Source organism: Hyaena hyaena, unplaced genomic scaffold (assembly GCF_003009895.1).
Source record: "Hyaena hyaena isolate Hyena2069 unplaced genomic scaffold, ASM300989v1 scaffold_42, whole genome shotgun sequence".
Taxonomy (NCBI): Eukaryota; Metazoa; Chordata; class Mammalia; order Carnivora; family Hyaenidae; genus Hyaena; species Hyaena hyaena.
Window position 1 is genome coordinate 4,801,304 of NW_024080674.1, and position 22,623 is coordinate 4,823,926.

The following is a 22,623-nucleotide window of genomic DNA, read 5'->3' on the forward strand; positions in this document are numbered from 1 at the left end:
TCAACATCATTAATCATTAAGGAAATGTAGATAAAAATCATGAGAAACTATTACTTCACACCCACTAAGATGGCTATACAATTGACCTTTGAACAAAACAGGTTTGAACTGCATAAGTCCACTTACACATGGATTTTTTCCACAAATACAGTAGAGTACCACATATATATTTTCTTTTTCTTCTTTTTTTTTTTTAACATAAGCTCTGCACCCAATGTGGGGCTTGAACTCATGACCCTGAGATCAGGAGTCGCATGCTTTACCAACTGAGCCAGCCAGGAGCCCCTATTTTCTCTTTCTTATGATTTTCTTAATAACATTCTTTTCTCCAGTTTACTTTATTGTAAGAATGCAGTATATATTACATATAACATACAGAATATGTATTAAGTGATATTTATGTTATCAGTAAGGCTTCCAGTCAACTGTAGGCCATAAGTAGTTAAGCTTTGGTGGAGCCAAAAGTTATATGCAGATTTTCAACTGTGTGTGTGGGGTCACTGCCCCTAATGTTCAAGGGTCAACTTTAATTTAAAAAAATAGACAATAACAACTGTTGACAAGAGTGCAGAGAGATTGAAGCCTTCATATGCTGTTGGTGGGAATGTGAAATGGTGCAGCCACTTTGGAAGACAGTTTGGCATTTCATCAAAAAATTAAACAGAGTTACCATATGACCCCAAAATTCCACTTCCAGGTATCTGCCCAAGAGAATTAAAAAATTATAGCCACACTAAAAACTTGTACATGAATGTTCATAGTTGCATTATTCATGATAGCCCAAAATGGAAACAACACAAATGTCTATCATTTGATAAGTGAATAAACAAAATGTGTTGTATATATATTATATACTATACATTTTAATTTATTTTTTAAAGGAATCACTGCAGCCAATGTGGGGCTTGAACTCACAACACCGAGATCAAGAGTCACACACTCTTGTCAACTGAACCAGCCAAGTGCCCCATTATATGTGTTACCTATACAGGAATATTAGTTGCCAATAAGAAGATATACAGTACTGATACACGCTTCAATGTGGATGGACCTAGAAAAAGAAGCCAGCCACATATTTTATGATTCTATTTGTATAAAAGCGCCAGCATAGGCAAAGGCATAGAGACAGAAAGCAAATTAGTGGTTGCCAATGGCTAGGGAGAGGAAAAAATGGATGTTAATGCATTTGTTTTTGGGATGATGAAATTGTTCTGGAATCAGATAGTGGTAATGGTCACACAACTTTAAGAATATACTAAAACCTGCTGAATCGTATACTTTATTTTTTTAAGTTTATTTATTTTGAGAAAGAGAATAAGTGGGGGAGGGGCAGAGAGAAAGGGAGAGAGAGAATCCCAAGGAGGTTCTGTGTTGCCAGTGCAGATCCCAACATGGGGCTCCATCCCACAGACTGAGAGATCATGACCTGAGCCAAGATGAAGAGTCAGACGCTCAACTGACTGAGCTACTCAGGCGCCCTTGAATTGTACACTTTATTTTTTTTTAAATATTTGTCCTTTTTGTTGTAGTTCTTCTTTTTTTAATGTTTATTTATTTTTGAGAGACAGAGAGACAAGAGCATGAGCAGGGGAAGGGCAGAGAGAGAAGGAGACAGAATCTGAAGCAGGCCTCAGGCTCTGAACTGTCAGCACAGAGCCTGACGCGGGGCTGGAACTCATGAATCACAGGATCATGACCTGAGCCGAAGTCGGCCGCTTAACTGACTGAGCCACCCAGGAGTCCCGAATTGTACACTTTAAAAGGGTGAATATTTTTTATAGGAGCAAATTTTATGGTAGGTGAATTGCATCTCAATTAAAGATATAGATAGATAGTAGAGTAATAAATTATAACCCATTGAATAAAAGAGAAAAATGAAATTGAAAGTGTGATGAGGAATGGGACATTTACCTAGTTTCAAAGTACCTTTTTACAAAATACCTAATAAGTAAAAGGAAAAAGAGTAACTATACGGATGTGAAGACTGGCAGACATTATCCTAATCAAATGATCAAAGTGAACACCATTCACAAAGGGACAGATCACAATCATGTGCCGCCTGACTGGATGTAATGAGAACAGGACATCATTGGTGTTTGATTTTTCTGCCAAAGATGCACAACCTGAATCTAATTGCGAAGAAACCTCAGCTAAACCTAAATGGAAGAATGTGGCACAGAATAATTGGCCTGCACTTTAAAAGTGTCAAGGACAAGAAAGTTAAGGAAAGTCTGAAGAACTTTCCAGATTGGAAGGGACTAAATAGACTAAACAACTTAAATGTGAAGATCTCTTCACTGCAAAGGATACTATTGGACGAACTGATGAAACTTGACAGGTTGGCTGAGGATTAGACAGTAGTATTCTATCATGTTAATTTTCTTATTTTGATAATTATATTACGAAGAAATCCCTTGGTGAAGGTGGTGATGTAACAAGTCAGCATTTATTCTCAAGTGGTTCAGCACACACAAAAAAACAACTATCAGAGCCATATTTATAACTTGTTTGTAAGTTTGAGATTGTTTTCTTTATTTTTTATTTTTTTATTTTAATTTTTTAATGTTTATTTTTGAGAGAGACAGAGACAGAGAGCAAGTGGGGGAAGAACAGAGAGAGAGAGAGAGAGAATTTGAAGCAGGCTCCAGGCTCTGAGCTGTCAGCACAGAATCCAACGCAGGGCTCAAACTCACGAACTGCAAGATCATGACCTGAATCAAAATTGGACGCTTAACCAACTGAGCCACCCAGGCATCCCTATTTTTTATTTTTTTAAGGAAGTATATATTCTTTAAAATGTTTATTTATTTTTGAGAGAGAGAGAGAGATGGAGACAGAGAAAGAAGGAGACAGAGAATCCCAAGCAGGCTCTGCACTGTCAGTACAGAGCTTGATGAGGGGCTCAAACTCATGAACCATGGGATCATGACCTGAGCTGAAATCAAGAGTCAGTCACCTAATGAACTGAGCCAGTCAGGAGCCCCAAGTTTGAGATTGTTTTAAAAAAAATTCAGGGGCGCCTGGGTGGCTTAGTCGGTTAAGCGACCAACTTTCGCTTAGGTCATGATCTCGCAGTTCGTGGGTTCCAGCCCCGCGTCGGGCTCTGTGCTGACTGCCAGCTCAGAGCCTGGAGCCTGTTTCAGAGTCTGCATCTTCCTCTCTCTCTGAACCCCCCTGCTCACGCTGTCTCTCTCTCTCTCTCTCTCTCTCCTAGAAATAAATAAAAATATTAAAAAAAAATTCATACACAAATTCCCAATAAAGTTCTTTCTTTTCTTTTTTTTTTTTAAGTTTATTTATTTATTTTGGGGAGGAAGGGAGAAAGAAAGAAAATTCCAAGCAAGCCCCACACTGACAGTGTGGAGCCTGACACAGGGCTCAAACTCATAAACCATGAGATCATGACCTGAGCTGAAACCAAGAGTCAGATGCGTAACCCTCTGAGCCACACAGGTGCCCCTCCAAAGAAGTTTCATACTTTCTCAATTAACTATCTTTTCTTCATTTCACAATCTTCCATATATTCCTAGAGTATAAATGATATCTACAATTTATTTGGCACAAAATTCATATGTGTGTGACAACATGCATAAAAACCCTTGTAACGTATTGTATCACTTAGAGTTCAGAAGCCAGTACTGGTTAACTCAAACGGCACAACTTGTAAACTAGAAAGACATGAGATACATGGCTGGCTCTTTTGGAAACAGCTCCTTGGCCTAACACGTGTGTGTATCTTGGGCAACTGACTTCACTACTCTGTGGCTCAGTTTATGCATTCATAAAATGGAGGAAATTATAATACCTACCACATAAGATTGTTGTAGGGGTTAAATTAATTAATACATATAAAGCACATACAACAGTGCCCAACATATCATCAATGCTTTGTAAAAGTCATTTATTATCATTAGCTGACTTGTCCAAAGAAGCCAATGACTGGCCAGTGCAGGATTTGAATCCAAGTCCATTTGAGACCAAAACCTGAGCTCCTTACCATGACAGCCCTTTCTCACAATGTCAATTGAGCCACAATTCTCCTTCTTTTCTCCCAAATGCTGGTGAATTCTAGGAGATGTTCCTTCTCCCATCCCACTAGCAATTACTTCCTTTTGCATTCTCTTAGGGTTTATAAACAAAAACTTGTCAAGCCGGCTGGTCTCTCTGAGAAGTGCAGTCTGTGCCCACACCCTGCAAAAGCTTTTGCTTCACTGGTTTATTTTGTTTGCTTTGGGTAATGCTATTCTTTTAAATATAGAGGGCATTTCATCTAAGTAATACTGTCCACGGTCTTTGATCTGGGCATGCGATAGCTGCAGTTGTGAGGTAATATGCTTGATTCATGCAATGTCTGTCTGCCTTGTATCTAAACATTATCCTTCCTTCTCATATTTGATGGAAAATATTGGGTCAACATCTGAAAGAGTAGTTAAGTTCCCTGGAAGGTGTTGTATTTTTTTAAGTTTATTTACTTATTTTGAGAGAGAGAGAGAGGCAGAGTAGGTGGGGGGGTGGAGAGGGGAGAATCCTAAGCAGGATCTGCACTACCGGTGTGGAGCCTGATGTGGGGCTTGAACTCACAAACCGTGAGATTGTGACTTGATCTGAAATCAAAAGTTGGACGCTTAACCGAATGAGCCACCCAGGTGACCCTGGAAGGTGTTGTCTTCATCATGTTGTGTTTGTGTTTCTTTTTAAAATTTTTGGTGTTTTATGTTTTGACATCTTAAAAACTTGTCAATAGGGAAAAGCCTGCTTCTCCAAGGACTAGTCGGTTCTTAGAGACACATAACAAAGGGCTCAGCTGGGAGCACGTCCCTTATATGCAAGCCAACCAATCTCTAGTGTATGGCTCCTAGTGTCCTTCTCAAACTTGAACACATGAAGCCAGTGTTTCCTCTGCCCTGAATCATCCCAGGGCCAGGTACAAGCAACTAGAGAGAACCCCTACAGTCCAGAGCCCATGGGCATTATTGAAACTAGCCAGTCCTCAACCCAGCCTTTCCCCTCTTTCCTGTCTTCTGCCACCAGGTGCCATCAACACTTGCTGCTTCCTCTTTGGCTCTACGTGGCACATGGGTGTCCCCCCGTAAGACCTGAGAGTACAATAAATTTCTTCCTTGAAGAAGAGCATTGTTCTCATTTCTTCCTAAGTCTACACCAACTTTATTCTTCTATCTCCAACATTTACATTCTTAGCACAGCTATTAAAAATAGATATTTTCCTTAAAAATATGTTTTCCTTAAAAAAACACTTTTAATGTCTGTTAATTATACCTAAATAAAAATACATAGTACAAAACACTGTTATACTACAAAGAAAATTTGAGAAAGACAAAAGATAACACCTATATCATACCATTTTTTAAAAAAAAATTTTAATGTTTTTTATTTATTTCTGAGAGACAGAGAGACAGTGAGCAGGGGAGGGTCAGAGAGAGAGGGAGACACAGAATCTGAAGCAGGCTCCAGGCTCCAAGCTAGCTGTCAGCAAAGAAGCCCGACGCAGGGCTCTAACCCATGAGCTGTGAGATCATGACCTGAGCCGAAGTCGGAGACTCAGTGACTGAGCCACACAGGCGCCCTGATATCATGCCATTTCAATAAAAGCATCACTTGCCTTTTCCGGTCTGCCTTCTAACTTTGCTCCATATGCACTCCTCTCAGTGTATGATTAACAAGAAAATATTAATGATCTATGCTAATTACGGTGCTCAGATTTGTAAAACACATTTTTAAAAACATTTTTTTAAGTTTATTTTTGGAGAGAGAGAGAGAGGGCAAGCACGTGCGCAAGAGAATCCCAAGCGGGATCCATGTTGTCAGCGTGGACCTGATGCAGGACTTGAACCCACGAACCATGAGATCATGACATGAGCCAAAATCAAGAGTCAGATGCCAACTGACTAAGCCACCTACATACCCCTAAAACAATTTCTTCTATCTCATTTTTTAAAAATTTATTTTATTATTTTTGAGACAGAGAGCACGAGTGAGGGAGGGGCAGAGAGAGAGGGAGACACAGAATCTGAAACAAGATCCAGGCTCCGAGCAGTCAGCACAGAACCCCATGCAGGGCTCGAACCCACGAACTGTGAGATCATGATCTGAGCCGGAAGTCGGACGCTTAACCAACTGAGCCACCCAGGCGCCCCTCTTCTATCTCATTTTAAGACCTTAAAAAGAAAAGAAGTGATCAGAGAAACAGGATAGAAACTAGAAGAGAGTAGTGTCCAGATGCCCAGGAAGGACAATATTTCTAGAAGAGAGTGATGGGTCATGTCAACTGCCAGTGGAAGATCCAGCAACAAGAGATCTGAACTTGCTCATTGGACTCAGTGATGTTTTAATAAAGTGTTGGTAAACCTTCCAATAAGTTTGGCTGTGAGAAAGGAAGGAAGAAAATGGGATGGAGCTGGAGATACAATAAGACTAAGACATTTGTTTTTTGGGTTTTCTTTTTCAGATAAGAAAGACTTGAGAATGTTTAAATAAAAATTGGGAGAATCTAGTTGAGAGCTAAAGCTTAGATATCCAGAAGAGAAAATGAATCCTTGGGAGTGTAAGGATTAAATGAAGGAGAGGAGGAGATAAGGATTGGGGTTGTTTTTATTTTTGTTTTTAGTTTTTTTTTTATAGTTTACTTATTTTTGAGACAGAGAGAACATGAGCGGGGGAGGGGCATAGAGAGAGGGAGACACAGAATCTGAAACAGGCTCCAGGCTCTGAGCTGTCAGCACAGAGCACGATGTGGGGCTCATACCCACAAACCACGAGATCATGACCTGAGCCGAAGTCAGATGCTTAACCGACTGAGCCACCCAGGTGTCCCAAGGATTGGTTTGAATAGGAGAGACACCAACTACTCCTATGGCAACAGGAAGAAGATTGGTTCGGATGTAGGTGGATTATTGTTTTTGTTTTGGCAGGATGAGTGAATTTTTCAAATAGATACTGACAGGGGAGCCTGGGTGGTTCAGTTGGTTAAGCATCCAACTTCGGCTCAGGTCATGATCTCACAGCTCGTGGGTTTGAGCCCTGGGTCAGGCTCAATGCTGACAGCCCAGAGCCTGGAGCCTTCTTTGGATTCTGTACCCCCCCCTCTCTGCCCTTCCTCTGCTTGTGCTCTGCCTGTCTGTCTCTCTCTCTCTCAAAAATTTTTTTAAAAAACATTAAACAAATTAAAAAAATAGACACTGACAAAGCAGATAGCTGGAATTTTGATTAACAAGTAAAGTCAAAATATAGATGGTCATGGGAGTTTAGGGTATTGGAAAAAGTGTCTTGAAATGATGGGCCATAACATTTTGCTGAGCATAGAAAAATATGAAAGATGGAGAAAGCCAATGGAAGGGGAGAAACTAGATGGGTAAATAGGTTGGTGTTCTGATTAGCTAGAAGAATAGTCTTAGTGAGTCATGGAACACAGGAGTTGGAAGTGTTGTGGCCAGAATGTAGAATTATATTTTGGATATATTTCTTTTTGATGTCAAGACCCAGTATATAGTCATAAGGAGGGACGACCGAGGCAGGATGGAGGAGAAGGTCACAGAAAAAGAGAAAGTCCTAAAACTGAATGACCAAGATTGGCTGTTTTGTATAAATGTTGAGGTCACCAGGATGATAAGTGGAGGAGAATATGTGAGCCACGTGCTAAAATGTGGTGTAGAGGAGCACCTGGGTATTCAGTCAGTTAGGCACCCAGCTCTTGATTTCGGCTCAGGTCATGATTTCACAGTTCATGAGATGGAGCCTCAATCAGGCTCTGTGCTGACAGTGTGGAGCCTGCTTGGGATTCTCTCTCTCCCACTCTCTCTGCCCCTTCCCCACTCTGCATACACATTCTGTCTCTCTCTCTCCCCCTCCCTCTCTCTCAAAGTAAATAAACATTAAAAAAATAAACAAACGGGGTGCCTGGGTGGCTCAGTCAGTTAAGTGTCTGACTTCAGCTCAGGTCATGATCTCATGGTTTGTGAGACCGAGCCCCAAGTTGGGCTCGCACTGACAGCTCAGAGCCTACTTGAGATTCTCCCCTCTCCCTCTCTCTCTGCCCTTCACCCACTCTCTCTCTTTTTCTCTCAAAATAAATAAATAAATAAATAAATAAATAAATAAACAAACATTTAAAGAAATGAATGAAGTACTGATACATGCTAAAATGTGGATAAACCTTGAAAGTATATGTTACATGGGAGAAGTCAAATATTAAGGGTCGTTTATTATATGATTCCATCTATATGAAATATCCAGGTAAATCCATAGAAACAAAAAGCAGATTAATAGCCTCCAGAGTTTTGTGGGGGAGGGATGGGGAGCAACTACTTAATGGATATAAGGTTTCCTTTTGGAATGATGAAAATATTTTGGAACAACATAGAGGTGGTGGTAGCTCAACACTGTGAAATGACTAAATGCCACTGAATTGTTCACTGTAAAATGATTAATTTTATGTTATATGGATTTTGCCCCAATTTTAATAAAAAGGAAAAAATTAAGTGGAAGAGTTTTAGTATTAGGAATGATAGAAAAATCATTTATCAAGATACAGCAACTTTTTAAAAATATTTATTTATTTTTATTATTTTTTAAATGTTTATTTATTTTGAGAGAGAGAATGAGTGGGGGGGGGACAGAGAGAGGGAGAGAGAGAATCCCAAGCAGGCTCTGTGCTGCCATTGCAGAGCCTGATATGGGGCTTGGTCTCACAAAACTGTTAGATCATGACCTGAGCTGAAATCAAGAGTCAGAGACTTAACCAACTAAGCCACCCAGGTGTCCCGATGTAGCAAATGTTTTAACTGAGGAAAGCAATACATGATTATGTAAGAGTGTTCTTACTGTGTAGAGTAATTCAAACACAGCACAAAGTGTAAGTGCCAAATTTCTTTTCTGCTTTGTAAATACAGTCTATGTTAGGAAAACAATTTTGTGGTTTTTGACAGCTATGCAGTTTGAAAACCCAGTGAGAAAGGAATTTTTCTCTACCACCATCAAGAAGAAAGAGAAAGAGGAGACAGATGATGAAGAAAGAGCTGGAAGCACCTGGCTGTCTCAGTCAGAAGAGCATTCGACTCTTGATCTCGAGGTCATGAGTTCAAGCCCACATTGGGTGTAGAGATTACTTAAATAAAATAAAAATTTTTTTTTTTAATGTTTTTTTTTTTTTTTTTTTTTATTTCTAGGAGAGAGAGAGACAGCGTGAGCAGGGGAGGGTCAGAGAGAGAGAGTCACAGACTGAAACAGGCTCCAGGCTCCGAGCTGGCAGTCAGCACAGAGCCCGACGCGGGGCTTGAACCCACGAACCGCGAGATCATGACCCGAGCGAAAGTCGGACGCTTAACCAACTACGCCACCCGGGCGCCCCAATAAAATAAAAATTTTAAAGGAGAAGGAAGAGAGACAGCAGACAGACAGAGGAAATGAGGGAGTAAGAAAAAAGTTGGTATCCCAACTAAGTGTAAATTACTAAAAAACAGATTCCCCCCCCCCCCCCACCGGTATGAGAAAGAAAAACTCTGTTCTGAAAGACAGTGATTTCTAGCCTAGAATGATACCCAGCCAAATTATCCATGAACTATGAAGATAGAATAAAGACATTTCCAGATATGCAAGGTCTCAAACATTTCTTTTTGAGGCCCTTTTCTCAGAAACTGAGTGGAGCATGAGGGAGAAAACCATGAAAAAGGAACTCATGGAATCCAAGAAACAGGAGATCCAGCCCAGGAAAGAGGCAAGAGCGAATGCCTATACCAAGGCTGCCCAGTAGACCTGAGAGAAATCAGTCCCGAACAGAGCAGAACAGAGAACAGCAAGGTAGGGGAATGTCTCCAAGAAAAAAAAATAAAAATAAAAAAATAAATAGGTAGATTATCTGATGTGTTTGAATCTCTTGAGAGGAAATTTCAGTTTCTGTCAGAGATTTTATGGATCAATTGGTGATAAATACACAGAAAGTGAAGTGTAGCCAATTTGTTGTACAGATGGGAACTGTGGGTGTAGGAAGAAAAGAAGTTTATTCTTGAAATTGTTCTTCCTCCATGCCCTTGAATGAAGTCTAGGGCAAGTCTCATGGCTTTTTTAGTCACTCTCAGGTAATAAAATTCTCTCAGTCACTGAAAACTTCCAAACAGCCTCAGTTCAGTAATTTAAATGTCCACTCTCATGCATTAAGAGGAACCATATGAAATAGCCATTTTTGTGAGTCAAAAATGGCTGACTGTTGGCAGTTTCATTTGATTCAAATAAAATAAGTGTCCAAACTTCCAAATTAGTTTAAAATAAAATCATCTCGGGGCCCCTGGGTGGCTCATCCGGTTAGCGTCTGACACTTGGTTTCCTCTCAGGTCACAATCTCACGGTTTGTGCTTTCAAGCCCTGGCGCTGAGCTTCTCATTGAACTAGGAGAGACTGCTTGGGATTCTCTCTCCCTCTCTCTGCACTTCCCCCACTCACACACGCATACGCTCTCTCAAAATAAATAAATAAAATAAACTTAAAATAAAATAAAATAAAATAAAATAAAATAAAATAAAATAAAATAAAATAAAATAAAATAAAACAATCTCTCCCTCTGCCACATAGGCCTGCTTTGGACTGGCCGCTTGAGGTAGAAAAAGGAGGCCTGGTAGCTTCTCTATTTCCCCACAAACCCTTCCACCAACCTCTTCCACCAGGAGACTGTCTCCGGTTCCTCCAGGATAGAAGGGGGCTGTGGAGGCAGGAGAGAAGAATCCATGTGGCACTTTCTGACGTTGGCAGAGATTCCTCTCCCTAGGTGCTTTTGGCTTGTGTGATTCTTCCAAGATGTTCCTCCAACCCCCAGCCCTGAGCTCTGCTCCATGGGTGGGGCCTCACTCAATTAGAAGACCCCTTGATTTTTTGGCCACTTATAATTCTGTCCTCAGCCCCCAGGCATTTGGCCTCCTTTACCTTACACCTTGGAGCCAAGCTCTTAGGCCAGATCCAAGCTAGTGTTTCGCAGCACGGCCCAGTCTGGTCCTCAGAATACTGTCCTGTGCCCTGAAACAGCACCTCTCCTTCTCTCTGCCCCTGTCAGAGCTGCTAGCCAGCCATGGTCCCTTTCATTTATACTTCTCAGCTGTGAGTCAGGCACCACCTACTCTGTCACCTGAGGTTCAGGAGACACATCAGGCTCATCAGGAGGTCTGACTGAAGTGCCTTTTTTTAAGCTTGAGGTGAAGGGAAAAACATCCTTCTCCCACAAACAGGCAGAGGTGTACTCACAGCTCATGGATGCTCTCCAAACATTTTCTTTGATCTTGGGAAATTTCAACTTTAGTCCTTCATGCTCTTGAATGGGTAGGAGACCAAAGGTAATGAAGTCAGCGTTTTTTTTTTGTTTTTTTTTTTTTTGTTTTTTTTTAATTTAATATACTTAACTTTTTTAGGGCAGTTTTAGGTTCACAGCAAAATTAGAACAGAGCAGAAGGGATAGAAAATTCTCATGTACCCCCTATCCCCTACACATCCACTGCCTACTCCACTATCAACATCCTCCACCAGAGGGTACATTTGTTACAGTCCATGAACCTACATGGACACATTGTTATCACCCAAGTCCATAGTTTCCATTAGGGCTCACTGTTGGTGTAGTACATTCTGTGGGTTTCGACAAAGGTATGATGACATATACCCACCATTATAGTATCATGTAGAGTAGTTTCATTGTTCTAAAATTCATCCCTCCACCTAAAACCCTGGGGGGTCACTGATCTTTAATTGTCTGCATAGTTTTGCCTTTTCTAGAATGTCATATAGTTGGAATCACACATTATTCAGCCTTTTTAGATTGGCTTTTTTCACTTAGTAATGTGCATTTGAGTTTCCTCCAGTGTTTTCATGGCTTGATCACTTGTTTCTTTTTAGTGCTGAATAATATCCCATTGTCTGGATGTAGTACAGCTTATTTATCCAGTCATCTACTGAAGGATGTCTTGGTTGCTTCCAGGTTTTGGCAATTATGAATAAAGCTGATATAACCAGTTTTTAGTCAGCTCTTTTATAAGTCCCGCCTAGGCATACTTACATTGGAATAGGGAAGCATCAGCTGAAACTGAGTCAGAGAGAGTTTCCTGTCTACATCCTGTTACACAAGAAAATGAAACACCAAGGCAACTTATAACTTCAGGGGAAAAGTTATACAAGCATCATAATAGTTATACAAGTAATCATAATGCTCTGCATGGCATAGAGGTGACTACTACTTATATAGTCTTAATAATATAAACATTAAATATTGATTGAGTCAGTAACTATGATAGAAAGATATGGGCAATGGAGAAGGGGAGATTTTTGTGTTGGAGTGGGTAGGAACAGGACTGAGAGAACTAAATTCTCATCTTCCATAAGAATCAACAGATCTAAATGGGACAATCAAGAAATACCTCTACAGACATACCTTTTAGAAATATAAAGGAAGTGGGGGCGCCTGGGTGGCTCAGTCGGTTGGGCGTCCGACTTCGGCTCAGGTCATGATCTCACTGTTCATGGGTTTGAGCCCCACGTTGGGCTCTGTGCTGACAGCTAGCTCGGGGCCTGGAGCCTGCTTCAGATTCTGTAACTCTCTCTCTCTCTGACCCTCCCCTGATCACGCTGGCTCTCTCTCTCTCTCAGAAATAAATAAAACATTAAACAATTAAAAAAGAAAGAAAGAAAGAAAGAAATAGAAATGAACCTGGTGGTTCATTTGGTTAAGGATCTGACTCTGGATTTCAGTTCAGGTCATGATCTCATGATTTCATGAGTTTGAGCCTCACATCAGGTTCTGTGCTGACAGTGCAGAGCCTGCTTGGAATTCTCTTTCTCTCTCTCTCTCTCTCTCTCTCTTCCCCTCCCCCACTTAGGCTGTCTCTGTCACTCTCAAAATAAATAAACTTAAAAAAAATATGAAGGAAGAGGGGTGCCTGGCTGGCTCCTTCAGAAGAACATGTCACTCTTGATCTCAAGGTCATGAGTTCAAGCCCCATACTGGGCATAAAGATTACTAAAAAATAATAAAATACTAAAAAAAAAGAAATATGAAAAAAGATACCTGAAGAAAAGAGTTGAAAATGAGTGGATGGGGGTATTGATTTTCATGATAAGCTTCTTCAAACTATTTGTCTCTTTAAACTATGGGCACATATTACTTTAAGAAGCTTAATTTTAAAAACTACATAGTAAAATATAGACTTCACCTAGTGACCAGATATATCTTGAATATAACAAGAGCATTTGCTCTCTTAATGAGAAATAATTTGCAAGAAGCCAAAAGCTATTTCATATGACTGAAAAGCTTTCTAATGTTCCAGGGAAAATGACTCCCTGTAGCCCTCTGTCTCCCGTATGATGAGAAAACATACCCTCCTATTTCCAAATAACCTTGAAATAAGCAATGGATTCTCCTGAAAGATCAATTTAAACTTATATCATGAGGAATTTGTTTTTCCCACTAACTTAGCTAGTATTATCATTTTTAAAAATTTTTTATACTTTATTTTATATTTGAGAGACAGAGAGAGAGAGCGAGAGAGAGAGAGTGCACACAAGCAGGGGAAGGGCAGAGAGAGAGGGAGACATGGAATCTGAAGCAGGCTCCAGACTCTGAGCTGTCAGCACAGAGCTCAACGTGGGGCTCAAACTCACAAGCAGTGAGATCATGACCTGAGCTGAAGTCAGACGCTTAACTGACTGGGCTACCCAGGTGCCCCTAGTATTATCATTTTTTAAAGTTTTTAAATATTTATTTTTGGGAGAGACAGAGAGACAGAGACAGAGAGAGAGTGTGTGTGTGTGTGTGTGTGTGTGTGTGCGTGCACCAGAGAGGGGCAGAGAGAGAGACAGAATCTGCAGCAGGCTCCAAGGCTCTGAACTGTCACCACAGAGCCTGATGTGGGGCTCAAACCCCTGAACCATGAGATCATAACCTGAGCCGAAATCGAACAGTTAACTGACTGAGCCACTCAGGCGCCCCGGGTGGAATTAAATTTGAGAGATAACCAGGTCAGCTAAGCCACAGGAGCCTCCTTGTTGACCTGGAACTAATTCATAATCACTACTCTCACTTCATCCTAGGCCCATAGCATCCGTGTACAAAACCCTATTAAGAATTTGTAGGACAGTAGGTGAGAGGAAAAGACCAGTAGAGAAAAACAGGATATGTTCTTTATGTAATCTCTGTGAAGGCAAAGGTCTGTCTAGTTCATCTTAGTATTCTCAGTGCCTGGCACTTAATTAATGCTCAGTAGATATCTTAGTATCTATAGAATAAATACATTGAGTGACTGTAACTCCCCATTTTCCCAAGGTCTGTGAGCATTAGAATAAAGTTATCATAAATTAGTTCATAGATATATAAAAAATCAACATGTAAGATAGCTTTTAGAAAAGGATACTTTGGTTGGGCTCTGTGCTGACAGCTCAGAGCCTGGCGCCTGCTTCAGATTCTGTGTCTCCCTCTCTCTCTGCCCCTCCCCCACTCATGCTCTCTGTCTCAATAATAAACACTAAATTTTTTTTTCAAAAAAGGGTACTTTGGTATTAACAGTTAATTACCGATATAGGAAATGTAAACTCTACAAATTGCATGAGTAGATAAGCAAGAAGGCTGATAGTGGTGGTGTTTAAAACAAGACATAGCACTAACTCAAATGTGCACTAACAGCGGACTGGGGAAGTACAAGGTGATACACCCAGATGAGGGTATAATGTCTATGTTTTACTACTTTTTCTAGTTTAAGGTAGAGACTTAGACTACTATTGATTTGAGACATTTTTTTTCTTTTCTTTTTTTTAAGCTTATTTATTTATTTATTTTGAGAGAGAATCCCAAGCAGCCTCTGCTCAGCTCAGAGCTTGATCTTACGATTGCAACATCATGACCTAAGCCTGTATCAAGAGTCAGATGCTTAACTGACCGAGCCACCACCCATGTGCCCCTTGCGTTTCCAATATAAACATTTAATACTATAAATTTCCCTCTAAGGATTGCCTTAGTTGCATCCCCAAGATTTTGGTATGTTGTAATTTCATTTTCATTTGGTTCATGATACTTTATATTTCTCATCCCTGTGAGAAACACGCTTGCCAACTAGTGTACAGTGTTTATGTGCAGTTCTTTTTGCCTTAGGCTTTACAGTTTCCAGTCAAAGCACTTTTCCAAACTTAATTAGGTCAGCTCCTTTTTTTCTTATTCCCATCATTGAGATTCATTTTTCACAGTCTTTAACTCCATCTTGGGAACCTTGGACACTTTTACTGATTTTTAAACATTTACATACAGTTCAGTTTACTATGTAAGGGTCTTGGAAAGTATAGTGACATATCCACCATATCAGTAGCATAAGGAACAGTTCAATCACCTAAATACCTAAACACTAGATGTAGGACTTTGAGTTGACTACCTCCCTGCTCCCAAACTCTGAGAACCACTCATCTGTTTCCTGTCCCTATAATTTGCCTTTTTCAGAATGTCATATAAGTGGAAGCCAACAATATGTAAGCTTTGGGGTTTCATTTTTTTCACCCATAATGATGCCATTAAGATTCATTTATGTTGTTTTATGAACACGGCTCTTGTGTGTCGCTGCTGAGTAGGGTTCCACTGCATGGATGTACCACTTTCTGTTTATCCATTCACTGGTTGAAAGATATCTTGGTTGTTCCCAGGTTTGGCTGTTATGAAGAGAGCTACTGTAAACCTTAGTGTAAGGTTTTTGTTGTTTTTTTTTTAATTTTTTTTAATGTTTTATTTATTTCTAGGAGAGAGAGAGAGACAGTGTGAGCAAGGGAGGGTCAGAGAGAGAGGGAGTCACAGACTGAAACAGGCTCCAGGCTCTGAGCTGGCAGTCAGCACAGGGCCCGACGCGGGCCTCGAACCCACGAACCGCGAGATCATGACCTAAGCGAAAGTCGGATGCTTAACCGACTAAGCCACCCAGGCGCCCCAACCTTAGTGTAAGGTTTTAATGTGAATGTTAAGTTGCCGAGTTGCATGGCAAGTATACATTTAACTTTACGAGAATTTGCCAAGTACCTTTCCAAGTGACTGTACTGTTTTGCACTCCTATCAGCAATGAATAGGCATTCCTGTTGCTCCTCATTCTTCTATTTGGTCTTGTCAGTTTATTTTTATTATTTTTACCTTAGCTATTCTAATAGGTGTGTAATGATATCTCTGTGTGTGTGTGTGTGTGTGTGCATGCACACACGTGCATTTTATTTACATTTCCCTCATGATATCTTTTCATATGTTTATTGGATACCCATAAATCCCTATAGTTTCTTTGGTGAAGTGTCTATTCAGTTCTTTTGCCCATTTTTGTCTTGGTTTTTTTGTTTTCTTATTTGAGTCTCCAGAGTTCTTTATGTATTCTGGATACAAATACTTGATCAGATATGTGATTTGCTAATACTTTATCCAAGTTTGTAGCTTATTTTTCATTCTCTTTGTAACGTCTCTCCTCATTCCTTTTTTTTAAACCACTGATTATTATTTCATTGTATGAATTTGTCATAATTTATTTAGCCAGTCTTAGGTTAAAGGACATTGATGTTATTTCCAAACTTTGCTATTATAAACTGTGTTGCCATGAATATCCTTGGATTCATGGTGTTATTTTCTGAGAACCACTTGTTTTTCCTTTCCTGGGAACTGTCTGTTGCTATCTTTTACCCACTTTCCTTCCTTCCTTCCTTCCTTCCTTCCTTCCTTCCTTCCTTCCTTCCTTCCTTCCTTTCTTTCTTTCTTTCTTTCTTTCTTTCTTTCTTTCTTTCTTCTCTTCCTTCCATCCTTTTTTCTTTTTGAGAGAGAGCATGAGTGAGCAAGGGATAGAGAGAGAGAGGGAATCCCATGAAGTGCAGAGAGAGAGGAAGAGAAAGACAGAGAGGGACAGAGAGAGCAGAGCCCAGAGCAGGGGTCAAGCTCATCTGAAGTGGGGCTTGAACTCATGAACCACGAGATCATGACCTGAGCTGAAGCTGATGCTTAACTGACTGCGCCATCCAGGAACCCACTTTTATTCATTTTTTCTATTGGGTTTTAGTATTTTTGTAATTTATAAGACCTGTATATATTATAAAATTTGCCTTGTTTCTTTACTTCCCATGGTTATATTTTATTTTCATCAAGTCAAATGTATAAATATTTTCCTTTAAGTCTTCTGAATTTTGTGTTATAGTAAAATGGGTCTTCTTCACTTCTCCTAAGGATTCTTTTGGTACTTTTATGGTTTCCTTCTTTCCATTTAAATCCCTGATTCATTTGTAGGGTGCCTGGGTGGCTCAGACATTTGAGCAACTTTGGCTCAGGTCATGACCTCATGGTTTGTGAGTTTGAGCCCCGCATGGGGCTCTGTGCTGACAGCTTGGAGCCTGGAGCCCCCTTTCTCTCTGCCCCTCCCCCACTCACTCTCGCTCATGCTCTCTCTCTCTCTCTCAAAAATAAATAAACATTAAATCCTTGAGCCATTTGATATGTTTCCAGGTTTAAGATAAAGTATGGATTTAACTCTTTTTTTCCCCACAGATACTTTGCAGTTCTCCCAAATCTGCATGAAATCTGTCTTTACCAATTTGAGATACCACCTTTATCGAATATTAAATGCCTACTTATGTTTGGGTCTATTTGGGAATTTCTCTTCTCTTCTTCTGATTTGTACTAATTAGGCACTAGTACCTAACAGTTTTTGTCTTTTTAAAGTATAGTCTGTGCCTATCATGGTTCTTGCACTCATGACCCCAAGGTCAAGAGTCATATGCTCCATTGACTGAGCCAGCCAGTGGCCCCACTAACAGTTTTAATTAGTAAGATAATATGTTTATATTTTCAGAAATGGCATTTTCAGAAAATTTTTTTTGGTTAATTTTTCCAGAAGAACATGGCTCATCTAGTTCCAAAACAGAATCTTGTTTGTTTTTTTATTAGGATCTCATTGAATGTCTGGTATCTTCATGATACAGAGTCTTGCTAGTCAAGAACATAAATTATAGTTTTTCAAGTCTTTTTCTACATCCTTCTGTAGAATTTAAATCTTCTCTTCCTATAGATTGTGCATTGTCTTTGTAAAATTTATTCCTAGGATTTTCTTTTTCTTTTCTTTTTTTTTTCCTACTTGCTTTGTAAATGCTGTTTTCCATTATGTCTTCTAAGATAATGATACTCCCCCCGCTTAAGATGCTGAAATAGCCCTAGGGGAGCAGTCTACCTCAAATAATCTTGAGAATTACTCATCTAGACTAGCAAGTAGTTCTCAACCTTGTTTCCCCTTGGCAACATAGTCTATGGTGATTTTGACAGACACCAATCAATCCTCAGGTGTTCCTTGTTTTCTTAGGGACTCCAGCAGAGTTGAGAGACTGGGTTCTTCAGCAGCTTATGGAAATATATGTGTACCAGGCACTGTCTTATGGGGCAGGGACACCATGGTGACCAAGATAGCTTGAATGTCTGCCCTCATGGAAGTTGCACACAATCCTAGTCAAATACAGCAAACTCAGCAGATTAATTGAATAATTACAAGGGTAGGAAGCTCTGCTAAAGGGCCATGAGAGTGGAACAGTGGTAATTCCTCAGGTGTTAACATCCATTAGCATCCACACCCAGGCTTCAGTTACCTCTAGAACCCCATTCACACATTAGGTCTCCAGTTATGAACCTCCTCTGAGCTTCAGACCTGCCATTTGCACTTCCCCATCAGGAGGTGGAGTCTAAGTCCCTTCGCTCTGTATCTGGACAGGATTATATCTCATCTGTAGTCAGTAAACTATAGGGGACGTTACTGTATATGACGTCCAAGGCCAGGCCACACAGGCAAATGCAGCTTTGCCTTGTTCTCTGGAACACTAACTCTGCCTCCGGCTACTATATAAACAGTCTGACAGCCCTGAGGCTGCCATGCTGTGAGGAAGCCTAAAGCAGCCCATGCAGAGACTACATGGACAGACCCTTAAGCAGTCTACTAAGAATAGGTCACTTGGATAAAGGAGCAGACACAAAGTTGTTTCTCTAAACTCAAAACTGAGGTCCCTGCACAGACAATCTCTTCAAGGGTGTAAAGGCTCCATGAAGAGGGAGAGGCCCAGCCAGGGGCTGAATGTGGTCCAGCTCTACATTAGAAACCCCCAAGTTAGAAGAGCCTAGCCAAACACTTTCTGAATTCCTGACCCACAGATTTATGAGAGATGATAAAATTATCACTGTTCTTTTAAGCCACTAAATTTGTAAGTGATTCATTTTGTAGCAATAGTAACCAGAATATGGGCCACATGGCTTTGTATATCTTTTCTAAGTAGAATCCTTCCTGCACCCCTTTTGCCTAGTTACCATCTACATATCCTTCAGATCTTTGCTGAAGCTACAAAGCTTTAGTATGCTCCATCCCTAAACCTTGAAACTTGGGTTCATAACGCCCTCATAACACCATGTACCTTTTTTAAAAAGTTTATTTATTTACTTAGAGAGAGAGAGCAGGGGTGGGGCAGAGAGAGGGAGAGAAAGAGAGAGAGAGAGAGAGAGAGAGAGAGAGAGAGAGAGAATCCCAAGCAGGCTCCACACTGCCACCTTGGAGCCCAATGAGAGGCTCGAACTCATGAACCACGAGATCATGACCTGAGCTGAAATCTAGAGTCGGATGCTTAAGTGACTAAACCACCACAGTGCCCCACCTTTCCTTCCTGTATTCATCACAGGTGCATTTAGAGATCTGTGACCAGGTCTATCTTTCAGACCAATCTTCAACTCCACAGGCCAGCAGTCAGTCTATGCTGTTACACAGAAGGCCAGGCATTGCAAACACAAATGTCCACAGGAACAAGAAAATCACATAAATGAGAGACATGGGCAGGGTGGGGACTGCAGTGAAATGAAAATAATGTGCCCATATATAGAGTGCCGTTGCCACTCCACAGGCTCTGTGCAGCCAAATCTGCTTCATTTTTAGAGATGATACCAAAAAAAAAAAAAAGGATACAAACCCAGATTATTATGTATGTGTTAGAATGATAGCAACTAATTAAAACTACAAACACAGAAGAAAGAAAAAGGAAGAAAAACAACAGCCTGAAGATTTAATACTCATTGGTTTTTGGGGGGGAGGGGGAGGTTGTTTTTGTTTCTCCATTGGGTCGCACAGAGCAAGCATGGGGCTAGAGACTGGTCAGACAATACACATGACCCGTTCAGGTTCGGTGGTCCCCAGCCATCTGACCACAGGACTGTTCTTAATACTTCTTGTTTTTTGAGAATGATTCTGAACTCACTTTGTGTAATCAAGGAATTGTATTTAACTGAGGCATAGGTTAGCTGTGGGGCTGGCTGAGTTCAGGAATGGGCCATTTAGATTTGTTTTCTCTCTTTGTACCTAGAGACTGTGAGTCAAATTCTCTTCTAAGGGCCTGCAGACTTCTTGACTCTTGCCAAATAATAAAATAACTATTTTTTTAAAGACAAAGTTGGAAATAAGAAATTGTGACCATTAAGTAAATTACACTAAATTCTGTGTGTTCATTCCTAGAAGATAAATTATATGTATTTATAATAAGGAATGGGATGGGGCGCCCGGGTGGCTCAGTCAGTTGAGCGTCTGACTTCGGCTCAGGTCATGATCTTGCGGTCCGTGGGTTCGAGCCCTGAATCAGGCTCTGTGCTGACAGCTCAGAGCCTGGAGCCTGTTTCAGATTCTGTGTCTCCCTCTCTCTCTGCCCCTCCCCAGCTTATGCTCTGTCTCTCTCTCAAAAATAAATAAAACGTGAAAAAACAAAAAAAAAAGAAAAAGGAAGGGGAACATGTAAATCTCGTGAAAACCCTGTGGGAAGTTGATTTTTATCTAAAAATTATACTTTGTGGTATTTATGTATCTACCAAAAAATAGAAAAAGAGAGGGTGCCTGGGTAGCTCAATTAGTTAAGCACCCAACTCTCGATTTTGGCTCAGGTTATGATCTCACAGTCATGGGACTGGGCTCCATATGCTCAGCATGGAGCCTGCTTGAGAGCACTCTCCCTCCCTAGTCCTCTCTCCCCTTCTCTCTCTAAAAAAAAAAAAGAAGAAAGAAAGAAAGAAAGAAAAGAAAAGAAAAGAAAAAGAGGTATCAAGCCATGAAAAAACAGAAAACTTGGCATATTACTAAGTAAAAGAAGCCAACCTGAAAAGGCTACAGACTGCATGATTCCAACTATGTGACCTTTCTGCAAAAGGCAAAACTATGGAGATAGTACAAAGATCAGTGATTGCTAGGGATTGAGAGGAGGAAAGGGGAGGCAGTACCCTAAGAACATGTGACTCCTGGGATGACACGTGATCAGTCACTAGCAGGAGGAGACAGTAGCCTAGACTGCTCAGAACAGCATACTTAGAATTTCACAACAAAAAGAGAGTCCTATCATTCTTAAAATGGGGAAGATGAGACAGGGTATCAAGCTCTCTACCAACTCACACATCCACTGGTTAAGATAGGAAATTGTTCCTATTTAACTAAGGGGGAAACAGGTCCAGGTGTATTATGGCCCAAGTTGTGGAATAAAATCCATAAAATCCAAAATGTGGATTAGGAAAAAAAAAAAAAAAGAGGGATCTCTCTCAATATATGGAAGGAGGGAAATAAATGAGACTGGAAGTCATCTGCCCATCACTTAGGTCCCCATGAGTGATAGAAAAATAAGTCAGAATATCCCCTTCTACCTCTACACTCTTGAAGAGATTGTCTGTGCAGGGACCTCAGTTTTGAGTTTAGAGAAACACCTTTGTGTCTGCTCCTTTATCCAAGTGACCTATTCTTAGTAGACTGCTTAAGGGTTAGAGAAAACAATTCTCTAACAATTCTCCTTTAGCAGAGGACTGGACAAGATCTGAATGTTGCTTACCACTGTTTTGGACCAGCACTAACTGGACAGTGAAAGTCTTTTGACTGTTTTTGGTGTCCTGAGATTCAATCTCATTGCATTTTACAAGAAGCAGAGTAAGGACTGGTCCACAGAAAGGAGTCCTCTGTGGCAGGGGCAAGGTCCCAAAGCCATGTTTGGAGAGGCCCCTTCAGCCAGTTAATCTCATTATCATGAATTTATGCAAACTAAACTATATTGCCTTGGCTAGAAGGATTGCGCAATAGTTAGATTGAAAGATACTGAGAAAGGCAGAGAGAGAACATAAACTATTTTTACAATAGTGGGGAAACAGTCCCAGAGTGAGCAGGAGAAGAGAGGCCTGGGCATCTGCAGTTCTTTCCCTATTTCCTGGCCCTCTCACAATGAGTGCATTATTCTCTGCTGAGTGTGATTGTAGAGATCCAAAATCTCCCACCATTAACTCTTACCCCCAACCCCCGTATAAGCGTGATGAGGAAAGCCACTTAGTTTATCCAGAGGTGGGTGAAAGAAATAGCAATCTGGGATTTAACTTCAAAACTCACTGTATTTATTATGTGCTTCACCCTCACTAGAACGTAAGCTCCATGAGGGTAGGGATTTTTGTCTGTCCACCTCTATATTCTCAACTCTTGGCGCAGTACCTTGCACAGCAGCAGGCGTTTAATAAACATTTACGGAAGGAGAAGCTAAGGAGAGGAGAGAAACAAGGAAACGAGGCTGGCGAAAAAAGACGCAGAGGAAAACGGGAAGAACGGAGGGGGG